Source organism: Suricata suricatta, chromosome 12 (assembly GCF_006229205.1).
Source record: "Suricata suricatta isolate VVHF042 chromosome 12, meerkat_22Aug2017_6uvM2_HiC, whole genome shotgun sequence".
NCBI classification, from domain to species: Eukaryota; Metazoa; Chordata; class Mammalia; order Carnivora; family Herpestidae; genus Suricata; species Suricata suricatta.
The window spans coordinates 9316655-9325573 of record NC_043711.1 but is presented as its reverse complement, the minus strand read 5'-3'; the positions used below and the strand labels follow the sequence as shown (position 1 = coordinate 9325573).

At 47.5% G+C, this 8919-nt stretch overlaps 1 long non-coding RNA gene across 1 annotated transcript in view; it reads right to left on the bottom strand.

The window, feature by feature from the left end:
• Nucleotides 1-6230: 6230 nt before the first annotated feature.
• The window catches only part of LOC115273114, a 22173-nt gene continuing 19484 nt past the window's right edge, over nucleotides 6231-8919 (bottom strand). The window contains exon 3 of the long non-coding RNA XR_003900687.1: nucleotides 6231-6458. This is a non-coding gene — a long non-coding RNA (uncharacterized LOC115273114). The remainder of the gene's footprint in view (nucleotides 6459-8919) is intronic.

The window sequence follows — 8919 nt, the reverse complement described above, 5'->3', positions numbered from 1 at the left end:
TTCGTGGGTTCGAGCCCCGCGTCAGGCTCTGTGCTGACAGCTAGCTCAGAGCCTGGAGCCTGCTTCCGGTTCTGTGTCTCCTTCTCTCTCTGCCCCTCCCCCTCTCATGCTCTGTCTCTCTCTGTATCAAAAATAAATAAAACATTAAAAAATTTTTTTTAATAAAATTTACTTTAAAAATTTATTTATTTTGAAAGAGAGAGAGAGCACGCACACATGCTCACAAGCAGGGAAAGGGCTGAGAGAAAGAAAGACAGAGAGAGAGAGACAGAGAGAGAGAGAATTCCAAGCAGGCTGCAGGATCTCCCTCCCAATCTTAGGCCCCCACTTTCCCCTGCAGGTAACTCACTGCTCTTAATCTCCTGAGTATCCTTCCAGAATTCCTGTGCACCTGTATAAACAAATATGAATGTAGGTTCTTATTCCCCCCAACACACACCTACTTTTACATAAAAGGCAGCATTGTTTAATTGTGGTGGGGTGCCTGGGGGGCTCAGTCGGTTAAGCATCGGCTTCGGCTTGTGATCTCACGGTTCGTGTCAGCACAGAACCCGACCTGGGGCTCAGTCCCATGAACCAGGAGATCACGACCTGAGCCGATATCAAGAGTCTGATGCTTCACCCACGAGCCACCCAGGCGCCCTTCTTCAGAGCTCTTTCATCTCTGAAACTCTGAGGAAACTCTGTCCTCATGAAACACTGATTCCTCATTTCCCCCCTTCCATTCAGTGCCTGGCCCCCACCACTCTCCTTTTTTGTCCTAGGACTTTGCCCATTCTGGGTACCTTGTGTGAGTAGACTCATTGGGTGTTTGTCGTTTTGTGTCTGGCTTCTTGAACTTGGCGTAATGTTTTCTTTCCTTTCTTTTCTGTTCTTTTTTTTAAATTTTTAAGTCTATTTATTTATTTTGAGAAAGAGGGGTGTGGGTAGGGGCAGGGAGAGACAGAGAGAGACTACCAAGCAGGCTCTGAGCTGACACAGTGCAGAGCCTGATGCGGGGCTCGAAGTTATAAACCTTATTTCCTGAGCGGAAATCAAGAGTTGGAAGCTTAACTGAGTGAGCCACCCAGGCGCCCCTCTTTTCTTCTTCTTTTTTTTTTGGAAGTTAATTAATTTGTTTTGAAAGAGAGAGAGTGCATGAGCAGGGGAAGGGCAGAGAGAGAGAAGGAAGCAGAAAATCCTAAGCAGGCTCCCCGCTGTCAGTGCAGAGCCTGATGCGGGGCTTGAACTCACGAACCACGAGACTATGACCTGAGCTGAAATCAAGAAGCCAGACACTCAACCGACTGAGCCACCCACGTGCCCCAGGCACAGCGTTTTCAAGTTCATCCACGTGGCACGTGCCAACACTTCAATTCAGAGGAACACGTTTTAGGCATTCTGTTCTACCTTGCTCCTCCCCATCCCTCACTTCACCACCAAATGCTGGAGATCTCACATCGAAACTCTCTCCACACACCTTGTTACTTTTCAGCTGTGTGGACGTCCCATAGCTGATTTCACTCCCAGCGACAGACATGTTTCAAGCCAGACATGGTTTATCCGTTTGTGCCTGAGCTACCGCTGCAGCGAAAAACCTTGTAGAAATGTCATTTCACACATATGCAAGTGGATCAGTAGAAAAATTTCTCAAAGTGAGATTTCTGGCTCCAACAATATGTGCCTTTGTGCTTTTTATAGATATTGCCAAATTTCCCCTTTGGGGGATAGATTAATCCACACTCCCTCCAGCAGTTAACGAGAGCTCTGCTCCCCTACGGCCTCACCAACAGAGTGGGTCAACCTTTGGAGTTTTGCCTATATGACAGGTGAAAAATGGTATCGTGGAGGAGAGAAAATTTGCACTTCCCTTCCATAGCACGCCGGAACATATTTCATGCGTTCAAGAGCAATTATAGATTTCTCTTTCCTCTCTGGTCACCTTCTTTGCCCATTATTTTTTACCTGGCTGATCTTTTTCTTCTTGATTTCTACGAGTTCTTTATATAGTAAGGAAATTTACTATCTGGTTATCAAATGAGTTGTAAATATTTTCTCCCAGTTTGCATTTCTTCAAACTTTTAAATGAATCAACACTAACACTTATTGAGAATTTGATGAATGTCTGGTTTTGTGTGGTGCTTTAAACATAAACACACTATTCAACCTTCCTGACATCATTTTTCATCGCTAAATTCTTTATATAACACGCGTCTCTGAAAAATAAGGGTATTTATACACTGACAAATATGCAATCATTCTTCAGTATCATCTTACACCGAACGCATATTCAGATTTCCCTGAGTCTCCGAAATGTCTTTTCAGAGTTGATTTTCAGCCCAGACCAACAGAACTTTCTACCACAGTGGGAGTGTTCTATATCTATGTTTTCCAGCATGGCAGCCACCAGCTGGCTATTAAGTGCCTGAAATGTGTCCAATAGCAACGAGGAACTAAATTCTTCATTGTATTTTACTTTATTTTTTTAAGTTTATTTATTTATTGTGAGATAGAGCCTGTGTGTTAGAGAATGGGGAGGAGGCAGAGAGAGGGAGGAAAAGACAGAATCCCAAGAAGGCTCCGCACTGTCAGTGCCGAGCCGATGCAGGGCTCGAACTCACGAACCGTGAGATCATAACCGGAGTTGAGATCAAGAGTCCGGCAGTTAACTGACTGAGCCACCCTGGCGCCCCAAGTTGCTTTTAATTTTAATAGCCACGTGGAAAATTACTAGTCAATATCCCTGATGAACATAGGTGCAAAAATACTCGACAAAATATGAGCAAACTGAATTCAACAATACATTAAAAGGATCACACACCATGATCAAGTGGCATTTATTCCAGGGATGTAAAGATGGCTCAGTGACTGCAATGAATGGAATCCACCACGCTAACAAAATGAAGGATTAAAAACAAATCATAAATGGGCATCTCAACAGATGCAGAAACGCATTTGACAAAATCCAACGTTCTTTCCTAATGGAAACTCTCAACAAACTGGGCGTAGAGGAGATGTAGCCCAACATAATAAAGGCCATATATGACAAGTCCACAGCTGACATCACACTCACGGTGAAACACTGAAAACAAGAACAAGATGAGGGTCCCTGCTCCCACTTCTGTAATACGACACGGTACTGGAAGTCACCGGAAGTCCTAGCCAGAGCAATCTGGCAGAAAAAGAAATAAAAGGTAAGGGTGACTCGGTGGCTCAGTCTGTTAAGCATCCAACTTCTGCTCAGGTCATGATCTCAGGATTCGTGAGTTCGAGCCCCACGCCGGGCTCTGTGCTGACAGCTCAGAGCCTGGAACCTGCTTCGGATCCTCTGCCCCCCTGTCTCCTTGCTCCTCCCCAGCCTTCGGTGTGCATGCACACACTCTCTCTCTCTCTCAAAAATGAAGAAACAGGGGTGCCTGGGTGGCTCAGTAGGTTGGGCCTCTGACTTCGGCTCAGGTCAGATCTCATGCTCGTGGGTTCGAGCCCCGAGTCAGGCTCTGTGCTGACAGCCAGCTCAGAGCCTGGAGCCTGCTTCCGGTTCTGTGCCTCCTTCTCTCTCTGCCCCTCCCCCTCTCATGCTCTGTCTCTCTCTGTATCAAAAATAAAATAAAACAAAAAAAAAAGAAGAAACATTTCAAAGCAATTTAAAAAAAGAAATAAAAGGTACCCCTTCCTCCCCACCACCCTCCAAGTAGCTACACGAACAACTACCATGTTAGTGCAGATTGAAAATCTGTCTTCCTGACCCGCATACATCCAACCTACATTCACTGTCTCCATTCCTCACCTCTCAGCGGGCCCTCAGCCTTTTGCAATCTGCGCTGTGCTCCCCACATGGCAGTGAACCTAGGTCTCCCCCAGCCCTGTCTCTCCCCAAACACTCTCCACTCTCGCTGGTCCAGGCAAAGCCCTCACTGGTGTAACTTCATCCCCCATAACCAATTCCTTGCTCTTCCCAAACCGCTGCCAGAATCTCTAAGACATTTGCTACGTGTTCCTGAACAGGTGCACGTCCTTGAACGATAGGATATACCACTGTGTGTGTTCGCATGCTCGCTTGGTGTGTGTGTACCAGTGTGTTGTGCCCGGCACAAGGGTCTTGTGTGCTCACTTTTCAGCTGCATCCTTTTAGCTCAGTGATACACTGCATTTTTGTTAAGAGAGTCAAAGCGGTTGTTAACCTATTTCCTTCAGCCTCTTCCCACCAAGAACTGTCTTACCGCTTGGCAGGAATAGGTTGATACAAGTTCATGAGGATATGCATGTGCCTCAAGCATTTTTTCTCAAAGCCCAAGTATTTAGGGGATCACCTCTCAGATTTTTTTTAAAAAGTTTACTTATTTTGTTTTTTTTTTTAATGTTTTTTACTTATTTTTGAGATACAGAGAGAGACAGCACGAGCAGGGGAGGGTCAGAGAGAGAGACACACACAAAATGTGAAGCAGGCTTCAGGCTCTGAGCTAGCTGTCAGCATAAATCCTGACGCGGGGCTCGAACCCACAAACCGTGAGATCATGACCTGAGCCAAAGCTGGACACTTAACTGACTGAGCCACCTAGGCGCACCAAAAGTTCACTTATTTTGAAAGCCAGAGGCGGGGGGGAGAGAGGGAGAGAAAGAGGATATGTACTGGAGAGAGTAGGGGAGGGGCAGAGGGAGACGGAGGGAGAGAGAATCCCAAGCTGACTGCGCAGAGCCTGCTTGGCAGGCTTGCTGACTGTGCGCAGTCAGCACAGAGCCCGACGTGGGGCTTGAACTCATGAACCTCTGAGCTAAAATCAAGAGTCAGAAGGTTAACCGACTGAGCTACCCAAGAGCCCCTCACCTCTCAGGTTTTTTTTTTTTTAATTTTTTTTATGTTTTTAAATGTTTATTTATTTTTGAGAGAGGGAGAGAGCGTGAGCAGGGGAGGAGCAGAGAGAGACAGAGACACAGACTCGGAAGCAGGCTCCAGGCCCCAAGCTGTCAGCACAGAGCCCAACTCGGAGCCTGACTCAGGGCTTGAACTCACAAACCATGAGATCATGACCTGAGCCGTGAGATCATGACCTGACCCAAAGTCGGACACTCAAACAACTAAGCCCCAACCCAGGCACCCCAGGTTTTTATTTTTTCAATGTTTGTTTTTGAGAGAGAAAGAGAGAGAGAGACAGACAGACTGCAAGCAGGGGAGGGGCAGAGAGAGAGGGAGAGAGGGAGACACAGAATCTGCAGCAGGCTCCAGGCTCCAAGTGTCAGCACAGAGCCCGACTCAGAGCCCGACTCGGGGCTCGAACTCCCAAACCACAAGATCATGACCTGAGCCGAAGTCAGACGCTTAACCAACTGAGTCACCCAGGCGCCCTTGTTATTTTGTAAACCTCAGTTCATTCCTTTTTTCTTTTTTTTTCCCCTCAACTTTTCCTTTGGCTCTGATGATGCAATACCTTCAACAATAGTTTCTCCAGATCATGTCAACTCATCAAAACCCTGCTTGCAACATATTTCCCCAAACCTGTTGGGCCAGGTATCCCCTGACACTAGATTCCATTTTATCCATGGATATATCTGCACAGTAGTCATACATTTACGATATTTTTTTTCTCTTACCCTATTGTGTAGCTTGAAAAGTTAGAACTCGCCCCCTAATCATAACACAATGCCTAATAAGCAGAAAGGCACCAGCTTTTATGAGGATTTGCCAGTGTAACTGGAGGGTGTCTTGTCTGCATTCCAACATGCCAAGGGTCAGATTCTCCTTACTAGCTGGCACGTTGGTAGATAGTTTTAAATTTCTTTTTTTTTCTTCTCTCTTTCAGCAAAACTCCCTGGAGATCTCTTTCTCTTGCCACTTGGGGCAGGAGCAGGTTGCTGTATTTTAAAATGCTATGGGGTCTGGGTTTCACCCCATTAGCACTACGTTTGTTTCCACTGTGGGCTTAGTAGTTTAGATGTGCAACTTTCTTACTGCACCTTCCTAGAAAGATGGACACATCTGTGGCCTCCAGCTACCAACCTTGGTGAGTATGCTTAGTTGGGGCAAAACTTTCAATGAATATAAAAATTTGGAACCGAACCACCAAGTCACAGTTCTCTTGGCTCTTTTATTTTATTTTATTTTTTTATATAGCTTATTTATTTTTGAGACAGAGAGAGTCAGAGCATGAGTGGGGGAGGGGCAGAGAGACACACACACAGAATCCAAAAAAGGCTCCAGGCTCTGAGCTGTCAGCACAGAGCCCGACGCGGGGCTCGAGCCCACAAACCGCAAGATCATGACCTGAGCTGAAGTCAGCCACTTAACCGACTGAGCCACCCAGGCGCCCCACAGTTCTCTTGCCTTAACAGAGTCCCAGAGAAGGGCTTAATTAAATAAGAGAGAAGGTTGGTCTCTGCTGTCAGAGAGCTGGGAAGTCCACGTCCTTCTGTCCATCGCTGTACTGTCCCCTACGGTAGCATCTCCAAGGAAATTGGTCTAGAGACATCTTTCGTTGTCATACCTGTGGGGGGGGGGGGAGGAGGCTGCTGGCATCCAGTGGGTGGTGGCCAGGCACGCTCACTGCTTAATAGCCTACAACGCACAGGACCCTTTCCCACCACAAAGGACAATTTGGTCCCGTGTGCCAATGGTGCCGCCTGTTCTAGAAAAGTCCCCACTCCCTTTTTTTCATGACAGTTGGCATGGAGTACACCCCACCCCGGATTTGTCTGTCACTTCCTGATATTGTCATTTAACTTGTTTCTCTACCCTTTCCATTTCCTGCAAACTGGATGTGAGATTCGGAGATTTAGTCAGAGTCAGGTTGAACATTTTGGCAAGATGTGTCCCAGGGGAAGCCATGAACTTCCTTTAGCATCAGGAGGCCCATGTGGGCGCAGGTCCCTTTACTGTGATGCTGAGCTTCCTTGCACCTGGTGCTGGTGACAGCCTGGCCTCCGTGAGGAACCCGAGTCCCTGCACACAGTGAGCATCGGGCACCCAGGGCGTATCTTGTTCCCCATCATTCTTGCACCTGATGCTTTGTGACGCCCATCGATGATCTTTGCCCAGATCAATGATTTCCTTGGCTTTTGCAAAATGGCAATTTTTCCTTTTCTTTTAAGTTTATTTATTAATTATTATTATTATTTTATAGTTTATTCATTTTCTTTTTTTTAACTTTTTGAGTGTTTTTTTTATTTATTTCTGAGAGACAGAGAGAGACAGCACGAGCAGGGGAGGGTCAGAGAGAGAGAGGTACAGAATCGGAAGCAGATTCCAGGCTCTGAGCTAGCTGTCAGCACAGAGCCCAACGCGGGGCTTGAATCCACGAACTGTGAGATCATGACCTGAGTCGAAGCCGGACGCTTAACCGACTGAGCCACCCAGGCGCTCCAGTTTATTCATTTTCGAGACCAAAAGAGACAGAGCATGAGTGAGGGAGGGGCAGAGAGGGAGATACAGAATCCGAAGCAGGCTCCAGGCTGTGAGCTAGCTGTCAGCACAGACCCCGATGCGGGGCTTGAACCCCACGAACCATGAGATCATGATCTGAGCCGAAGCCAGATGCTTAACCAATTGAGCCACCCAGGCACCCCTAAGTTATTTATTTTGAGAGAGAGAGAAAGAGAGGGAGAGCGCGAATCTCAAGCAATATCAAGCCCCAATACAGGGCTTGAATTCAACCAACTGTGAGATTGTGACCTGAGCCAAAATCAAGAGCTGGATGGATGCTCAACTGACTCAATCACCCAGGCACCCCAAAATGGCATTTTTTCTAATTCTCTCGTTCCTTCTACATTTTTTAAAGGTTTATTTATTTTTAGAGAGAGAGAAAGAGAAAGCAGGTGAGGGGCAGAGAGGGGGAGAGAATCCCAAGCAGGCTCTGCACCACCAGCGCCAAGCCTAATGCAGGGCTCGAACCCACAAACTGTGAGATCATGACCTGAGCCGAAAACCAATAGCCCGAGAGCCAGAGGTTCAACTGACTGAGCCACCCAGGCGCCCCATCCACCTACATTTTTAATTCTTTTTAATGTTTTACTTATTTTTGAGAGAGAGAGAGAGAGACAGTGCGAGCAGGGGAGGGTCAGAGAGAGGGGGAGACACAGAATCCGAAGACAGGCTCCAGGCTCTGAGCTGTCAACACAGAGCCTGAAGCGGGGCTGGAACCCACAGACTGCGAGATCATGACCTGAGCTGAAGTCGGATGCCTAATCGACTGAGCCACCAAGGCGCCCCAAAATGTGTGTTTTTAACTTTCAAACTGGGGTATAACATATATAAAGTACATAGATTTTGAATGGAGCGCTCAGGGAATTTTCCTATCTATATACCCATGCACATACTATCAGATTAAAAAAAAATAGAACACTTCTGGCCCACAGTACCTTCCTTGCCAAAACGCTTATCATGAATACTTGTGTTTGAAGAATTGATTTCCAGGCTTGGCTGTGCTCCTTTGGGTTTCAGAGACTTCAGGAAGGTGGGGAAATGGGTGGGAGGTGGCAACAGGGGTTCTAGTCCCCCCTCCAGCCCCCCACGCACACAGGGCTGACCCCCACATGTCGCACAGACGCAGCAGGGGCTGAGCTACCTGTTCTGCCCGGAAGTCTCATTCATTCTTGGGTGGACTTGTCAGCGCCTGGGCTCAGCAGGCATTTCCAGGCTGACTGAAACTCCTGCCGATTCTCCTCTTCCATCAAGGGTCATACCCAGGGGCGTTGGAGCACATTGGAAAGGCCCAGAAAAGGAGACAGGCTGTCTGGGCTCCGCTGCCTCCCAGCTGTGTGATCCCGGAGGAAGCTACTCCTACCTCTCAGATTCTCTTTGCTTACCTGTTGAGAGGATTTCTCGGGAGGCACCTGGCCACCTTTACTTCTCTGATCTCGGCCTCCTGACACTTTCCTCTTGGCTCATTCTGCCTCAGCCGGATGTTTGTTCCCCCCACTCCTGCCAGCCCTCCGACCGCGCGCGCCGCC